This window comes from Hoplias malabaricus, chromosome 3, assembly GCF_029633855.1.
Source record: "Hoplias malabaricus isolate fHopMal1 chromosome 3, fHopMal1.hap1, whole genome shotgun sequence".
Classification (NCBI taxonomy): Eukaryota; Metazoa; Chordata; class Actinopteri; order Characiformes; family Erythrinidae; genus Hoplias; species Hoplias malabaricus.
This window is the reverse complement of record NC_089802.1, coordinates 49289163-49306938: the sequence shown is the minus strand read 5'-3', so window position 1 is coordinate 49306938 and position 17776 is coordinate 49289163.

Below are 17776 nucleotides of genomic sequence, written 5' to 3'. Positions count from 1 at the left end.
TTCCTGATTTATTTCCTATTATTTATTTATATGAAACTTTCTAAAAATTGTTTTGGTTTGCAAACCAGTTAGGAAACGCATCGAATGGTTCCAAATTTAGTGAATGGAACATCACTATGTAAAATATGTCTGAAGTTTCAACAGAGAGTGTAGTAGCGTCACCTTCTGAAATGGTTCGACTAACACCAGAAGGTGAAATAATGTTCTTACTCACATGTGTGCATTTCAACATCAGGAGTCAGTCAGCAAAAATGCCTTATCTAGGCTGGCCAGGTAGGCGGTCCGGCAAATATGTTTGTTTGTTTTTGCATTCCATTGAAATCACACCTGGTTATTAACGGAAGCAAAGTGGTTTTCTGTCAAAAAATGAGTTGTTTTCCCACATACCCAAGATGTGTATCCTGATTTGGTTCTGTCCTCTACATACGAACCTTCAACTTGTGAACTGAAGGACAGAAATGCCCAGGTTTATTTGTTTAAGTTGTGCTGTAATGCATGAGGAAATGCATTATTACCATCTTTATGACTGAAACGAAGTCACTAGATCATCACTAGAAGCCACGGTCATCACTAGATAGGTTCTTCAAGAGGGTAGATAAACTTGAGTCTCGTGGTGAACTTTGCCAAGTGCTGTTGACATAAGGTATTGAATCTTACCTTCCATCTCCTTTCTGCTGATGAGCCATCTCCAATTTTCCCAACTACCTCCTCATCCTCCTTCAGTCAGTAACTTGTTTCACCTCACCACTCAAAGCCAGTCTATTGTTTATTATCATGCAGTGTTATGTGCTATACAGCTACAGTACTCGATGCTTAGGCTACATTTGTTGGACTTGTGAATAAACTGAATTGAGACCAGCTCTGGAATGGAGCTCATTTGTATGTAGAAGACTAAACTTAACCTAGAAAGCTGATGTTGCTAAAAGCAAACTAAAAAAGCATAAATTTATTAGTCACGCAAATATTTTTACATAAATATCCCCTTCTCACAACCCACAGAAACCAAAGTCTACTCTCCCTTATGGTTGAGCTGATGTAGTGTAGGACATTTAGTTTCTTTGCACTGTACCAAATTCTACCTGTGCTTTGTATGTTTGTAACTGACATGACTATGTGAGCAAAGTGCATCTGAAATTAGCTGCTTTATCACATAAGTGATGTCCAGATACATTTGAACTTCTAGTGTATAATTATACAATAAAACAGCTGCTTTATCTCAGTCCATCATTTAGTAAGTACAGTCAGATAATTACTGCTGTGCAAGCTGACCCTCTGATTACCGTGGCGTGTTGGACATATTGAGTATAATACAGTATGTGCTTTAGGACACAGTCAATAGTGACACACTGGAAAAACCCATGGCACCTTTATTTTTAAGACTGTAGTTTTCTTTAATAAGGAAAGGTGTTAGATTTCTCCTGAATGTGTCTGTGCAGATGGTAAAGGAGTTCTCTCTGAAGTATGTGATAAATGTTGTTTAAAGTTGTTACTCAACCATCTCACAACTGGAAAAAATGTAGCCTTGGATGCAAGGCTTGAACTCATCAAATGCAAGCTGCATATTTATTACTGAATAGCACCTTCCTAAAAGCCAGACACCTTTTCAAAGTGGGGAAAAATGCTAGCAAGATCTATGATAGTTATTAATGCCCCGTGTCAAAAGTAGTTTTCACCCCAGTGTCAGTAATAAATGACAGTGCTGCATCACAGCTAGTCACTTCACACTGTGCACACTGCTTATTTAAAAAAAAAAAAAAAAAAAAGCTTTCTGATAATTGGGTTATTTGCCATTCATAAATTCCAAGTGTTTCGCTGTGTCCTGACTTCACCCTTTTAATAAATGTCCCTGTTTCATTGTTGATTTCCTAGATTGGTAAAGAATAACTGAGCCCTAAAGCGATTTTTAATTGACCTTAGCATTATAGAATCTAGGCTTAAAGAGAACTTCTATGATCTCAAACAGCAAAAATAAGTCAATATTACCCACCTATGCAGCAGAAATAGAGCAATATCCTAATTTTGGTCTGTGCTTTTAAACATGTTGAGTTTGCTTCGTTGTCTAAAAAACTCCAGATGTTTTTGCTCTGCCATGAGCAGAGAGACAGAGAAAGCCAAGAATACCGGACTGCGACGGTTTCTATTTGACTCGTTTACAGACACTGGGGATTTGTAAATAGACAGGAGAGCTAGCATAAGGTGAGGAAACATCATCTGAATTTTATAAAAAGTGTTTTTGATTACAATTGAGAACACCTTTAAGCCTAAAGTCTAAAAAAAAAATAAAATAAAAAGGGTCCTCACCAGTATAGCCCTTCAAAAGGAGTGAGTTTGTGTAGCGATGCCATGGGCAAGACTCTTGCTTCTCAAAGCTTCAGTGCTAAACAATAAAAAAAACAAAACTTACAGAAATTGGGGAGCTGATTTATAGAGAGCAGTCGACTAATTTATAAGCATAAAAAAAGCCTAGACTTTGGACCTCGTCTACTAATTCCCAACTGTCAAAGTGCTGTTTTTATCAGCAGGAGATCCAGAGTTCCCCAGTGGCACTTCAGCCAAACAGAGCTTAGGATTTCCAGAGAACATAACAAGGCCATACATTCTCTGACTGAGGTGAAAGGACAGCCCCCTCCTCTCTCTGTCACTCAGAGCAGTGCTGCCACTGCTGGCAGCTGTTTGCTAACTGTTAGCAATCACCAATAAAGTCCACCTAGCCAGTGGTTAGCCAGAGTAAAATTCCATATTTAAAACCTGAAAATAAAAAAAAAAAACCTGTTGGGAAAAGACTCTAGGCTTTTGATGGCCAAACACAAAAGACAGAAGTGAGATGAAATGACCCAAAAGGCTGAACTTGTCTCCGTCCTCCACCTCCTGTTCTTCATGCAGCTGTCTGACCATGCTCCTTCCTCCTCCACCAATCAGGTCACCTCCCAGAGGAGCACCAACTGTCCTCCTGATTATAGCCAACAAGCCTCAGACTGCCACCCAGGATAGAGGTAGAAAGACAGAGCGAAGGGAAGAGTTGAAGTGTCATTTCCAGAGTGTGTGTAAAAAAAAAAAAGTGGAAAAAAAAATAAGATATATGGATATTTACTTCAAACATTTCAGCTAAACTACAGTGTGGAGAGGTGTCATAAACATTTCAGCAGAGAATTTGTTCAGACACCTGTCCATGAGTGTTTAAATATAGGACCAACACAAACAGTGATGACAAAATTGTACAGTCAGACAGTTACTATTTTATATTCTGTTGATGTGAGCAAAAATAAATGACACCTTTACCGTGAAATTATTCCAAGTGACATACATTTTGTATGTCATTCATTTGCTTGCTGTATCCCTACAGCAAAGTGGTAGTTACACTGTCAGTAAAAAAGTTACGGTAGAGGTACATTATTGGTCACTAAAGGTACAAACAGTGTAAATGTACATTTATAGATACAACAGTGTTTAAAAATCTAGTTGTGTTCCATAAAGGTAAATTACATTCTCTTCTCCAGAAGGAGTGGTTGAAATTGTGTTTATGAAATCAACACAACTTTAAAATATATAATTATAATAGAATAAGGTATGGTTATGTTAAATGTAATTAAATGTACAAATATGTACCCTTGAGGATACCACCACAGTGACAAATTTTCTGAAAGTGTAGGAAACAAAATCATTTGCATCAACTTAGACCCAAATATTTGAGAATTTTGGAGAACACATTAGGAAGTCTAAAAAAAAAAAAAAAACAAGGCTGGAATTCAAGACATAACTATAAATATAGGAAATTGGACTTCCATGCCATACCTGATGGACCTCCAAAACCATCACCACCAGATAAACAGCACCTAAAGCTTTCAGCTTTGAGACGAGACCTGTACTAGTCCATTCAGTGGTGCTTTGTTCCATAGAGTACTACCTCGTTTGGGTGATTTCATAAGGTTGACATTTGCCCAGATTGCTCTGACTTACTCTCATATATCCAGTTTTTTAAAGAGGTTACTAGAGGTTACTGGTGTTATTGGTACATAAGGTGAGCAGAAAGTTGTTGTTTGTTGACACTTAAGTTTTTTGATTAAATGGTACACGGCAACGTGCCAGTTGTTTCGATGATTAGCTCTTAATTTACCCATTGAACACGTCACCTTAGGCATCATAACAGCAATTACCCCGCCTCCACCCCACCCCTGAGAGATCTGGCTGGAGCTGCCCCTGCTTCTGCTATTATATATAATATGAAAGCTAAATGTGAATAGTGCTGAAAATGTATTGATTTTAAGTGGTCAAGGCCTTTGTTTAATTTGTGAGTTTTTTTTTTCTCTGCCACTGAAATATAAACTTTTTTTGCTGGAAATGAAGTGCACAGCACTGTATGTTTTAATAGCTCATATTCTTTTTCTACCCATGAAACTAAGTCTGCAGTTTCACTAAGGGACCAGTGTTATATTGCACTGGGCCGTAACCATATGTCCAGCCCGACCTCTTTTTGGTTGTGCTAATGAATGTGTTGGGAGACCTGGGAGGGGAAAGCATGGTCAACTCTTTAGTTAATGAACTGGTTCTTTTTGGCACGTTTCAAATGACGGCTTGATTTACAGCTTTGTGTGGTGGAGATAAGGCCTGGACATGGCTGGCAACATCACTGACAAGAGAGCAGCTCTATGTGTCTAATTAATTAAATCGGGTTGGGGGTGGGCCGGCATCAAATGCCAGGCGAGAGGAAGAAGGTTGGGGGACTGCTTGGTGATCCCTTGCGCCATGTTGTGCTTCAGTATGATAAGCAGTGGTCTCCAAGGAGAAGTCTTAATTACACACACATCTCTCTCTCTCTCTCTCTCCACACCTCTCTCTCATTCTCTCGGTCTCTCCACACGGCACTCTCTCCCTTTCTCTGTCTGTTCACTGATAGCGTGTCTCATGGAAAAGTCCATTAAGAGCCGAGGCCGTATCTCCTGCTATCTCCAGGCCATGTGCCTTATTAATGAGGGGGGCGGAAAGAGAGCATGCTTTTCATTAACCTTTATGATTCATAATTCAAGTCCTGTTCTTCTCGGCCTACTTTAATGTCCTCTCTACAAGCCATAAGAGATGCCGGATAGAACTTGTCTAATTGAATAGAAAAGTAATTGTGCTAAAAACTGCTCTCCTGCTGGAGAGATGGGCCGAGTGAGAGGGTCATTCGCTGTGATGGTCCGTGTGAAACAGGGGGACAGAAACAGTACAGATCCTGCAGGCCTCTGTCCAGCAGCAGGGAGGTGACACATCTAACTCGTTTTGACATGGCCTGCTTTGACTTTGCCTTTTGCCTCAGTAATAACGTCCACAGTCTAGGTTCCAGAAACAGATTTATCCCCTTAACCCTAACAGACCTGCCAGAAGATCCAGACTTCACTGGGGTAAATACCAAATTTTTTGTGCACATCTTAATTTTTTCTGAACATCTGTAATTATTTTTGAGCATTTTTTTTTTTTTTGCTCATCTATATATTTGTGCAGCATTGTGGTGCCGCAAGTAGTGAGCCTCATCTCATGTCACTGTCTCAGAAGATTATATTGTGTTCTCCCCTTGTCTGTGTAGGTTTCCTCTGGTTGGGCTATTTTCCTTTCTCAGTCCAAAAATATGAACAAATAGGTTGCTTGGTTATTTGCTCTCTACAGTGAGTGTGAACTGCCAGGTCGCTAAATCTGCACCCGCCAGTGCGTTCATATACTCTTAAGCTGGTAGTCTAACCCAAGTATATGACACAAGTCAGTGCTATAACATCACATTATTTCAGTAGAAAGAGGTTAACTAATTGTATAATTGTCATTTTATTCTCATAAATATTAAATATGTTGCTTTGATTTAAGCTATTTGTTCCAGGGGGAATGTTTTTCTTATGAACATTATTATAAGATAATATAATAATATAAATATAATTTCAGTCATTTGTCGTTGTTCCCAGTGTGAATAATAACCTCATAATGTGGCCCATTCTAAAGGTTAAAGGGTTAAATCTATTTCTGGAGAACAGACTGCTAATGTTATCACTGCATGGCAAATTAATAGAATTGTTCAATTATTAAAATGCCTAATATTTCAAAGTACTAATAATTTAATTATTAAAACTAATAAATTATTGCAGTATATAGCCAAAAGTTTATGGCCACCTGCTCATCCAAAATTTCCTCTGAGCAAATCCCTCTTTGCTACATTATCAGCGTGTTCTTTTCACTGCTGTAAGGATTTGATGGCGATCAGCCTTGAGAGCATTTGGGAGGGCAGGTACCAATGTTAGATGATTAGTTTTGGATCACAAACACCATTTTTATAAGCTAAATATATTTTCATCAGCTATTTTGTATTGTTTTCTATGTGAATAAGTAAAGGCTGTCTTTGTTTACTTTCTTCTTGTAGCTACAAACCAACAAAGAAAAATGAAAGAAAACTGTACTCACACCTGTGCCTGCCCCTACACTGTGCTGTGATGATTTTGTCTTTATCTCAAAGCAAAAGTTTCTCTTAGGGAAACTTCCAAATGAACTCCTAACAGGGCCAGCCACCCGCTCCACTGCAGCCACATTTATCACACTCAGCTACAGCATACAGGCCTAATTCTCTCTCTCTAGCTAAAAGCTCTTCCTTACACCCAAACACACCTAGCAAACACACAGCAGCAGGAAGCAGGAAACTTAGAATGTTTAGAACCTAGTTCTTTTTTTATCAAATTAATCATTTATTTCTTGTTCAAGCTCCTCACTGCTATGACTCTGCAGCAGAAATGCAAGAAAATATCAGAAAAAGAGAAATGATTTATCAGATTCCTCAAGGTCTCTGAGCTCCATGTTATCTATATACTGGCCCGGTGCTTCTCCATTCTGCAGCAATGAAACATATGGGTCTAAAATAAAGGTGTGTGTGTGTGATAGAGAGTGAGTTGTACTGTTTTATTTTCCTTTAGAAAAAGAAAAATTCAAGGTTGCTAGCGCACTCTGTACATTTCTCTCATCACAGATTGTACTGACCATGAATTTTTCATCAACCCTGTTGCATGTGCTGCACATCTCCCTTTCTTCCTTTCCCTTCTCTCTCTCTCTCTCTCTCTCTCTCTCTCTCTCTCTCTCCCTAGTTGTCAGGCTCATCCAGGCATCAGATAGTGAAAGAGAGAAACAGAGAGTGGATGAAGGTGAGGGCACTCTCACTACTGCATGAAGTGTGGTTCAGCTCTGGTGTCCATGGTAACAGATTTCTCCTATCACAGATGAGCATTCGGCCCTTTGTAAGAATGCATACTTCTTTACAATCCAGTAAAAGAAGCAGGTTTATTATGGTACTATTTTTTTATTTACCAGCGAGAGGCTTGTGACTCCTAAAAGTCTGTGTTTACTCTGCATTAACATGACAATATTTGCATTGCAAGTCATAAGGCTCAGGATATTATCCTTAGATCAGATGCCTTAATGCAGTGGTCAACAACCTTTTTACGTATAAGATCACCTTTTAAAATCTGAACAAATAAAAAATCTATCAGCATAAATGCCAGGCGTGTGCTGCTTAAAATAACAAATCTGTACATGTCCCATTGCCTCCAATCAAACTGTTTACTTACTTTATTTATGTACAGCTGAGTGTTGGCTATGGTGGTGCTCAGTGCCTGAGGCTGTACACTGTCTACAAGTGCAAGGCATTACCTGTGCTACCTATTGGTAGCTATCCTACCTAGCAGCTCTGTGCATGCTCAGACCAACAATTTAAAACATTTTCATGTATTTTTCTTGGTAAATGTGTTTTCCTCTGGTGCATTACATAATCTTAGCTTACTGATATTTCCTTCAATGTTCCAAAACTGTACATGGTGAAACAAATGTGGAAAAAAATAGTCTAAAACAATTTATCATCTTAATTACCTTATCTTTCCCTTCATATGGGGATAGGATGTGCACCTCCTGCTCTTACTTCTGTTGGGAGCCTTTAGCCTATCAAAATATCCTACCTACGGTTTGATTGTACACTATGGTAGCACATTTCAACAAAGTTGCACAAATCAACAGAACACCAGGGTATAGTGTGACTCGCTCTTGTGAGAGAGAGTCCTTTGCAAATATTTAAGATTCTTTTATAGGTTTATTTTTAATTTTTATTAATTTAAGGATTATATGCTGGACTATTGCCTACAAAATCAGTTGTCCTCAGATAGGAGATAATCATTAACACTTTATTAAAAAAACAAAAAGTAATAATTTAAGAGAATAATATCTTGACCACATGAAAGAGTACATTGTAATATGTATTAAAAACTACAGTGAGTTCTGAACAATATTTACTATTATTTTGTGGTTTCTCAAAATGTGTCCCACATATTCACCACCACCATTAAAAGCAATAAAACTAAAGCCAAATGAAAATGCATGACAACATTTAACCAAATCTAACATTCCCTCAGTCCAGACATTTTACAGTCCACCATGTGGCCAGAACTACAGACAATGTCTCGCAACCATGAAATAACAGAGTGAACATAGTTAATGTTATATTTTACCAGAAAAAAAAGCCCCACTGCCCTTCGATTAATCTCCATAACCAGAGATGGAGTAAAATAAGAGGAAATACTGGCCCTATGTTTGAAATTGGAGAAGCAGCAAAAATACAGAACAGTTTTCTCCTGAAAATGTAACAGCACATAATTTCTGAAAAAAAAAAATATAGAAGTACAGATGCCTATGAATAGATTAAAATGAGTAAAGGCCATTGGTTTTGTGTTTTATTTAGAGAAAGTGGGGCATAGCGACATTTGAAAGGTGCCAGGACTGTGTTTTGTGACATGATGTACACTTGGTCGTGTGTTTAAAATGGATAAAATGGGAAATAAGTAGTCTTTCAAAACGAATTTTGTTTATAAAAACTAGCACTAGCTTTAGCTTCGCATAGCCGTTTAAGGTGGAAATGAGTATTCAGTAAGAAGTTGGACAAAAACACAAATAAGATTCTTAAACTGACCCATTTAAGGTGGAACTAAATGCTTGAATAGGAAAACTGTGAATAATTGGTTTGTGTGTTTTAAATGGATAAAATGGAATAGCAGTTGCTTCAAAAAGTTTCAAAAGCTATAGCCTAGAATCAGCTCTTAAGGTGGAACAGAGAATTCAAGAACCAAGGACTCGTAAAAGTGGAATGTTTGACTACGAAAATCGTGGATAAAGATCTGCCACCTAAATGACATTTCTGGTGGAAAGAAAAATCAATAAATAACACCAGCCTTGTGTAGTCGAAATATTTCAGGTGGATTTGGACAGTAAATGCAGGGAAATGGCGGCCACATGTTCACTTTTTTGCCTAGATCATTTTAGTGAAATGATTAAACCTTTCTGTGTAAATTATGGCACATTCTTCACTGTTACGACCGAAGTTCTTAAATTCGTCTCTTGCTTGTTCGTTGTGTTTTCCTCAAACTGACATTTTCAAGTCGGGGGTGGAGGCGGACGGCTCTCTCCACTGTTTTGAAACTATTGTATTTCCGATTTTAAACGCTGCATCAGTATTACAGATTGCTTCTGTAAACATTGTATGATGTCAGATCTTTTAAAGGAGTACACGTCGAACAGTATAAGAAATTAACAAATGTGAATATTCAACATTTAACAGCATATGTGTGTTCTAAGAATGCCACATAATGATGTAAAAACTCTAAATACTTATTAGGTCCAATAAATAAAAAATAATTAGCTTCTTATTGTCTGACGGTGTTGACAAAACAAAGTAATAACTGGATAAACACCTATTTTACAAAAACTACAAAATGAGGAGGTTGCACCAGTACATTGCTAAAAAGCCAAATTAAATCCTGTTTTATCCAAATTCTTAAGAATCAGTGTTGTATATCTAATTTTTTTTGAGTAAAATGAAAATGATTAACAAGAACATTGTCAGCTTTGTGTGTAGTGAATCTGTGTTGAGCTGCTAGTGAGCAATAAGGGTTAAAGGAAGAGTGGTAAGAAGAGCTGTTTTAGCCTTTTGTTGACACGGCATACTATTGCCATTGAGTATTTTCAAAAGTTGTGCATTCTAATTGCAGTAATAAAATCACTCCCAGAATCCCCTCTGCATTTAGTGTCACTGGAATCCCTGCCACCATTTTAAAGGGCATTTCAATTTTCTAGAGGGATGAGTTACATATCTAAAAGGCCCAACTCCAACTCCAGAGAGAGAGTCTACAAACCTTGACTTCAGGCAATACAGTATGTTGAGAGACATTCCTTTTTCTTGTCACATGGAGATAATAACCTTATCACAAACTTTTTAATTTAATTGATTTATCTGACACTTTTTCTGATGATTCTACTTCATGTTATGAAACAGCCATTATACAAGACCCCTAATGACCTGCATAATTCGAAGATTTTGTATTATACCTAGTTTAAATCTACCCAAATAACAATGAATGTTTGGCCAAAATATGACACATCTGCAATTTTCTTAATGGCCCACATCTGACCTTGAGTGATTATGGTTTGATGGTTTGGCTTGGTCCCACCAGATGTTGCTGTACAGTTGTGTGAGACATAGTCAATAACTCTATTACATCAAAATGGTGGCATTTCCAAAGTCATTCAAAATACCTACTTGTACTTGTTATGTAAAGGCCAGTACTTCTGTTGCAGTCGTCATTTAGTGAGCAAAGGGGCTGGCCCATCAGCATCCGTTTAACCAAATAAGCAGTTGAAAACACGGTGTGCATGTTCAACACACTTTCCATAACGAGTTATGGGACAAGATTTTGGGGGCCCCGTTCTGAGAGTAGCCAATAAAAAAAAAATAAAAGCTTTGGACATGTGAAGAGGTTAAGTGAATGTTATTCCTGTTGCCCTATATGCTCACAACACACACTGTGTAGTCCCCTGCAAATTAACGAAAGCCCCCTCGTGTCAAGTTAGGGAGAGTTAGTGTATTGGAAGATGAAGCAAAACTATCCTTCATAATATGAAAAAAGGACAAAAGGTAAACCTGTGACTGTTCTTCTCGAGGTTGGATTGTTAATAAATAATAGTCTACAAACATAGCTGCACAGCTGCTCTCCACAACCTTACAAGCCTTTGCAGTGCCACAGTATCATGAACAAAACTTTGAAGCAGAAAAGAGAAAAGTGAACATACTCTGATGTTTTATACTGTCAACTGCCTGAACCTGATCTGCTTTTGGCCTCTACTAACAAGGCAATATAATGAATCACCTCAACAAGTTAATAAAAGGTATATTTTAGTCCCTTATATTTATGTCGTCTTCTAACCCATACTGTAATTCTTGCACGTCGTTCTGTAAATGTGTGCATTTGGGGTTTTGTTGATGTGGTTCCTTTGCTTTTGAATTAACTGAGGGAGTAACTTTTGGTGTAGTTTCTCTGACTGTGCCCCACCAGATTTTCCTTGCAAGAGACGTCACTGCTGTCAGGTGTGTTGTGGAACAAATCTGAGCCTAATTGAAAACAAGAGGATGAAACCTTACCATGTGTTCACACTAGCAGGTGACAAGTCACTTACATCGCCCTAAGTTTGTCTCTTGTGGGTGTGTCGAGACCGCTCCTGTAGTCTCAGGCGGGTGGGCGGTTCATAGAGCAGAACCTGGCCAAACTTCGGTCCCTGTCTACTATTGGTTCAAAGAATTTCTTGGAGCCAATAATTTAGAATGTTGCTTCACCATGTCATAACTGATTTGCATAAAGTTGAGAAAATCTCAACCTGATTTGTTGTTTGTCGCTCTGTTGCCATGTCGCTTGTCGCTAAATCGCGGATATGGGGGGTTAAGAGGAAAAAATATCTTTCTACGGTTGACAACAGAGCAAATCAATAAACAAAAGACAGATGAAATTATAAGGGGAAGCTGATAAGTTTTTCACATCTAATCACTGGGGTCACACACAAACTAACCTCCTAATCATAAATCCACATTGGCCTCCCTGGTGACTAAGGCTGTAGCTAGCTCCATGCATTCTTAGTACCAACAGTTCCATGAAGACCTTACGCTCTGCATCAACAACCCTACATCTCTTCCCTTGTCTCATTAGAAAGGAAGAGTGTTTAACATGCACTCAAAACATACTCCTACAAATAAAATCAGGAAAAGGTGCAGGGGGAATAAATGAGCACAATAAACCGAACTTGTAGCTGCCACAAACTGCTCACATATCTGATCTAGAACCACTTAAAGTGGCTTTTTATGCAATCCTGAAAGAAACATGTCACATTTAGGCATTTGTACCACATTAACTGTGTATAGTGAAATTGGAATGAGGGCTAAGTGACTTGACTGAAGTCATGAAGTGAAGCAGCTTATTGATCACGACCAGTTCATCACAGTCCTCGTCTGCTCCATTGTCTAATGATGATACAGCACTCTGGGGTACGGCATGGCCTCTCTGTGATCTATGTATTGCAGATTGATCCTGTAATTTGGAATCAGACAGGTTTCAGTGGCTCTGGTGATGTAATGGAGCTCATAAGTGATGGTGAGATGTGGTTTTCACTCTCTGGTCTGTGTGACGTGCTGATCCGTCCAGCGCTCTGGGGAGAATGGACTTTTCAGAGGCCATCCATTCACTGCTTCATCTCTCATTACGAAGTAATAGAGTTTTCTGTTCTCCCCTCATCCCTCTCTCTTTCCCTTCGTCCCCACCTCTCCTTCACTCCCCTCTGCTCAGCAGGAGCCCATTTGTCAAGGTCTGGTGCGGACATGGAACTTAATGCTGCATGTGTGTGTGTGTGTGTGTGTGTACATATGAGGTATCTGGGCACAGGTGTTGAGGAGGAAGAGAGCAGATGGGGACCGTACCATTCCTTTTCTTTCCCTCTATCTCTCCATCTCCTCCTGCAGCCAAGTCGCGTCCAGCGACAGAAGAAAGGACGAAGATGACTGATCTTGGAAGCAAAGTTGGACGTCCTCCCTCTATCTCTCTGACCATCTCTGACTCTCTCTCTTTCTCAAACCGTCTTTCTTTCTCTGTCCCTTGCTCCCATTTCTCTTTATCCTTTTCATGTCCGTCTTTCTTAGGCAAAATCTCTCTCTGTCTTACTCTCATGTTCACACTCCCTCATACTCTCTGGTTTATTCTCTCTCTTCCAGTTTCTCTCTCTCTCCTCCACTAATTTTCATGTTTCATATTCTGTCTATGGCTGCGTCTGCAAAAACCTAAACGTTACTCTGTTTTTCTTCCAATCCTCATTTTCTCTTCCTTGATCTAGAACTAGCTTTTATGTTGCCATCTTGCCAGGTGTTCAAATACTGGAGAAGATGAGAGAAGCTGCTTCAAACTGGATTCCAATAAGATATACGTCAGTGTACGTTCCCCAGGAAAATGGTGACCGAGTCAAAAAGAAAAAATTAACCATGCTTATATTTCTGTTTAAAGATCAAAACAGTATGTATTTTGTGCATTTTTTACTTGATAAAAGTAAAGGTAAAGACCGTGCCCACATAGGAGCTGGCTGACCCTGTGTAGTGACTATGGCTATGTAAGAATTCGGGCTCTGATTTCAGGTTTGGTTTGTTGTGATAGGGACATGGATCAGCTCTTCCATTTTCCAGATTACAGCACTTTTCCTCTTTTCCTTTTGCCCTCTTGCCTTCTGTTCATCCTCTGTGTTCAGAGGTAGGAGAAGAGCTGTAGCACAGGAAGGGAAGAACAGGAGCAGTGGCAAAAATTTCTGAATGCAACTCAAATCTCTCTCTCTCCCTCCCTCCCTATTTCCCTCTCTTTCTCTCTACTTCCCCCTCTTGTTCTTCCTGCCATCCTCACTTTCCATCCCTTTTTCTCCATTTTACCTCTCCCCCCTCACCTTCCCTCTATGTACTTTATTCTGTTTCTCCCCACACACGCTGCCTCTCTCTCACTCCTTCCCTCCTTCTTTCCCTACTTCTCTTCATCTGTCTCACCCTTTCTTTGTCCACCCTTCTCTCATCCTGTCATTCTCCCTCCCTTATATTCCCTCATATACTCCCTCCTTTTTTCTCTATTTATCCCATCTCTCTCTCCCGGCAAAAATAATTTAGAAGGAAATGGTGTTTTTGAAGAATTTTAGTAGGTCAAGCGAACCTTGTGAGGCTCATCAGAAGGAATGAAATACGAAGCAGTGGGACATTGGATTCTGAAAAGTATTACAGTTCTCTTCATCCCCCCCTTTCCCTTTCCCTGTTTCCTTCTTTTCTCTCACTCTTTCTCTCCTACTTACTTTTATTTTGAATTTGAGGTCTGCAACACATTCCAAAAAAGTTGGGACAGGGGCATGTTTACCACTGTGTTATATCACCTTTCCTTTTATCAACACTCAATAAGCGTTTGGGAACTGAGGACACTAATTGTTGAAGCTTTGTAAATGGAATTCTTTCCCATTCTTGTGTGATGTACAACCTCAGTTGCTCAACAGTCCGGGGTCTCTGTTTTCGTGTTTTGCGCTGTTACCCATGTGCAAGTTACCCATGCCATGGGCACTAACACACCCCCATACCATCAGAGATACTGGCTTTTGAACTTTGTGCTGATAACAGTCCGGACAGTCCTTTTCCTCTTTGGCCCAGAGGACACAACGTCCATGATTTCCAAAAACAATCTTAAATGTGGACTCATCAGATCACAGGACACTTTTCCACTTTGCGTCAGTCAATCTCAGATGAGCATGGACCCAGAGAAGCCAACGGCATTTCTCAGTGTTGTTGATATATGTCTTTTGCTTTGCATGGTGGAGATTTACCTTACACTTGTAGATGGAACGACAAACTGTGATCCACTGACAATGGTGTTTCCGAGCCCATGTGGTAGTATTCGTTACAGAATGATTACAGTTTTTAATGCTATTCCGCCTGAGGGATCAAAGGTCATGGGCATTCAGTGTTGGTTTTCGGCCTTACCGCTTATTTCTCCAGATTTTCTGAAGTCTTTGGTGATATTATGGATTGTAGATGATGAAATCCCTAAACTCCTTGCAGTTGCACGCTGAGAAACGTTCTTAAACTTTTGGATGATTTGCTCACGCTGTTGTTCACAAAGTGGTGAAGCTCACCCCATTCTTGCTTGTGAATGACTGAGCCCTTCGGGGATGCTCCCTTTATATCACTCACCTGTTTCCAATTAACCTGTTCACCTGTGGAATGTTCCAAACAGCATTCCTCAACATTTTGAGCATTCCTCAACTTTCACAGTCTTTTCTTGCCCCTGTCCCAAATCTTTTAGAACGTGTTCTCAAATTCAAACTGAGTGAATATTTGCAAAAAAAAAATAATAATAATAAATAAATAAAGTTTATCCATTTGAACATTAAATATCTTGTCTTTGTAGTGTATTCACTTGAATATAGGTTGAAAATGATTTGCAAATCATAGTATTCTGTTTTCATCTAAGTTTTATACAACTTCCCTACGTCATAGGATTTGGGGTTGTACTTAACTCTTGTTTAATCGAAGTCACTGTGAGATTCTGAATTTTCTTCTATCTCTCTCTCTTTCTAAGTGGTAGTCATTGAACAGGGGTCCAGCAGGTCTCTCTCGCTCCATTTCTCTGAAGCAGGTTCTGCTGTGTTTCCGGGTCAAAGGATGAACCGTATTAAACTTGACCATACACTTGCCCCACTAGCCCCTGTTTCTATGGTAACCCTCACCCCCTCTCTGTTTTGTTGTGGATTTTTTTTCTTCATTAATTAGATCTTTCAGGTAAGATATCAGTTTATTAAGTTCTTTGTTAACTGGGTTATGTTTATGTATTGATGAGGCTCTTGACTTAAGACTGTGATGAGGAATCTTTAGAGCTGCTTTATGTATCTCACTTGATGCAGTGTTTGCATTTGAACAGTCGATTCACACTGAGAGATAAATAGGGGATCCACGCTAATGAATAAGATTAAAATTAAAATGTTATCACAGCTGTTACAGATTTCTCTAGTGTGCTAGGCAGAAGAAAGGCCACACCCACGGCAAGCTGACCAGCACACAAACAAACAAATCCCTGCTTAAAGTCCTCTGATTTCCTTCAAAGGTAAGAACAAAGAACAGTTTTCCAGTTTCACCTTATTTTGCTCTCTAAAACAATGTTGAAATTCAGATATCTTTTATTCCTGCTCTTTTACTGAAGGAGGATTCCTCTAGCGTTAATAATGCACAAAGCTATTTGGAGCATACACACACACAGGCACATAAACACACTCAAATACACTATCCCTCCCTCTACATAACCCTCAAGCACTCCTCTGAACACTCTCTTGCATCGCTCTCTCTCTTTCTCTCTCTCTCTCTCTCTCTCTCGCTCTCGCTCTCTCACTCTCGCTCTCTCTCTTTCAGACACACACACACACACACACAGAGCGTCTAATGGTATTTAATCAATTTTGCACAGAGGGAAACTTTGAGATTGCATTTTGCGTTTCTGTCAAATTGGTTGCAAATTGTGTAAATAATGTATCTAAGGCATTCAGAGATCACATTTCTCTCTTATTCTCACTCTCTCTTACTCTCAGAAGACATTAAAAGGTGTCAAGTTGAAGCTCAGAATGAACGTCAGTGGGAGATCTCTAGCCTAAAACTCTCCTCTTATCTCAACTTCCACCATCTTGTTTATCACAGTTTATCAAGCACTATTAATGATCCCAGGCCAATATGGGGTTCAGTCAAAAGGAATCGTGAAGCAAAAATTTCCATAAATCTTTCACATCTTCCCTGTTCAACTTCTCCAACTTAAAAGCGACGAGGGAGACTTTTTAGACACACTGAATAATATTAAGGTAAGAAATATATATATTCACACACACACACACACACACACACACACACACACACACACACACGTGTGTGCCACAATCAATAATAGAAGTCAGAGAGAGTGGTGGTAGGGCTTAAGCTGGAGTCAGAATCTGTTCAATGACCTACTTTCAGAAGCAGTTCAGAGAAAACTACACAAACTACACATAAATCATTTATGGCCTGACATGACAAGCGAATTAAAGCTTTAGAAAGTATTTTGTATCATTCACCAAAACCTATCAGTGCCATCCTTCAATGACAGTGCCACAACTCATTGAGAAATGATGTGCAGTATTTACAGACTTGGAATATGGAAAGTAGAAGCCATTATTATTCTGTAGGTTTATTCTGAAATCTTCATACGTATATTTTCGGTGTATCGAAGAGCTAGTGGTGAAAAAATTAACGCAATATACTCACTGTCGCACTCAACAAGCCAAGACTGATAAAAAGTGTAGTTTTGTACCAGAGCTAACAGATAATGTAAACTTGTGGATTACCACATTAAATTTTTGTCAAAGCCCGACAGAACCAATGACATTTTTCAAAAACATGCCACATTCTGATCTAGCTGAAATTTCATGTTCACATTCTTTCAGCCCTACTTTTATTTTCTCTACATTTTGAATTGTCTCCTGCATTTTCTCAGTTTTAAACCAGGAATGGTGCAGTCACCTTCTGGTGTTGTTTACACTGGAGTGAACACTGAAACTTCTACAACCATATGTGGAAAATTAGGTACACAGAGAATAATTTTAAAAAAAAAGTATAGTTTAATGCAAATTGCTTGCAGTTTGATCACAAGTTTGTTTTATCTTAGATATCAAAAAGAAATTTTCAATATCTACAAATGAGATTTACAGTTTCACTGAGTGAGAATTTATAATATCTGCATTTGTTGGATATCTGCATTTTGCAACTACAGTTGCATTCTGATCAGTCAAAAACTTTGAGATATCACAAATAATATGATCAAAATTGTGTTCAGATATCTAAATTTTACATCATAATTTGTATGGGACACGTTCAGAATGT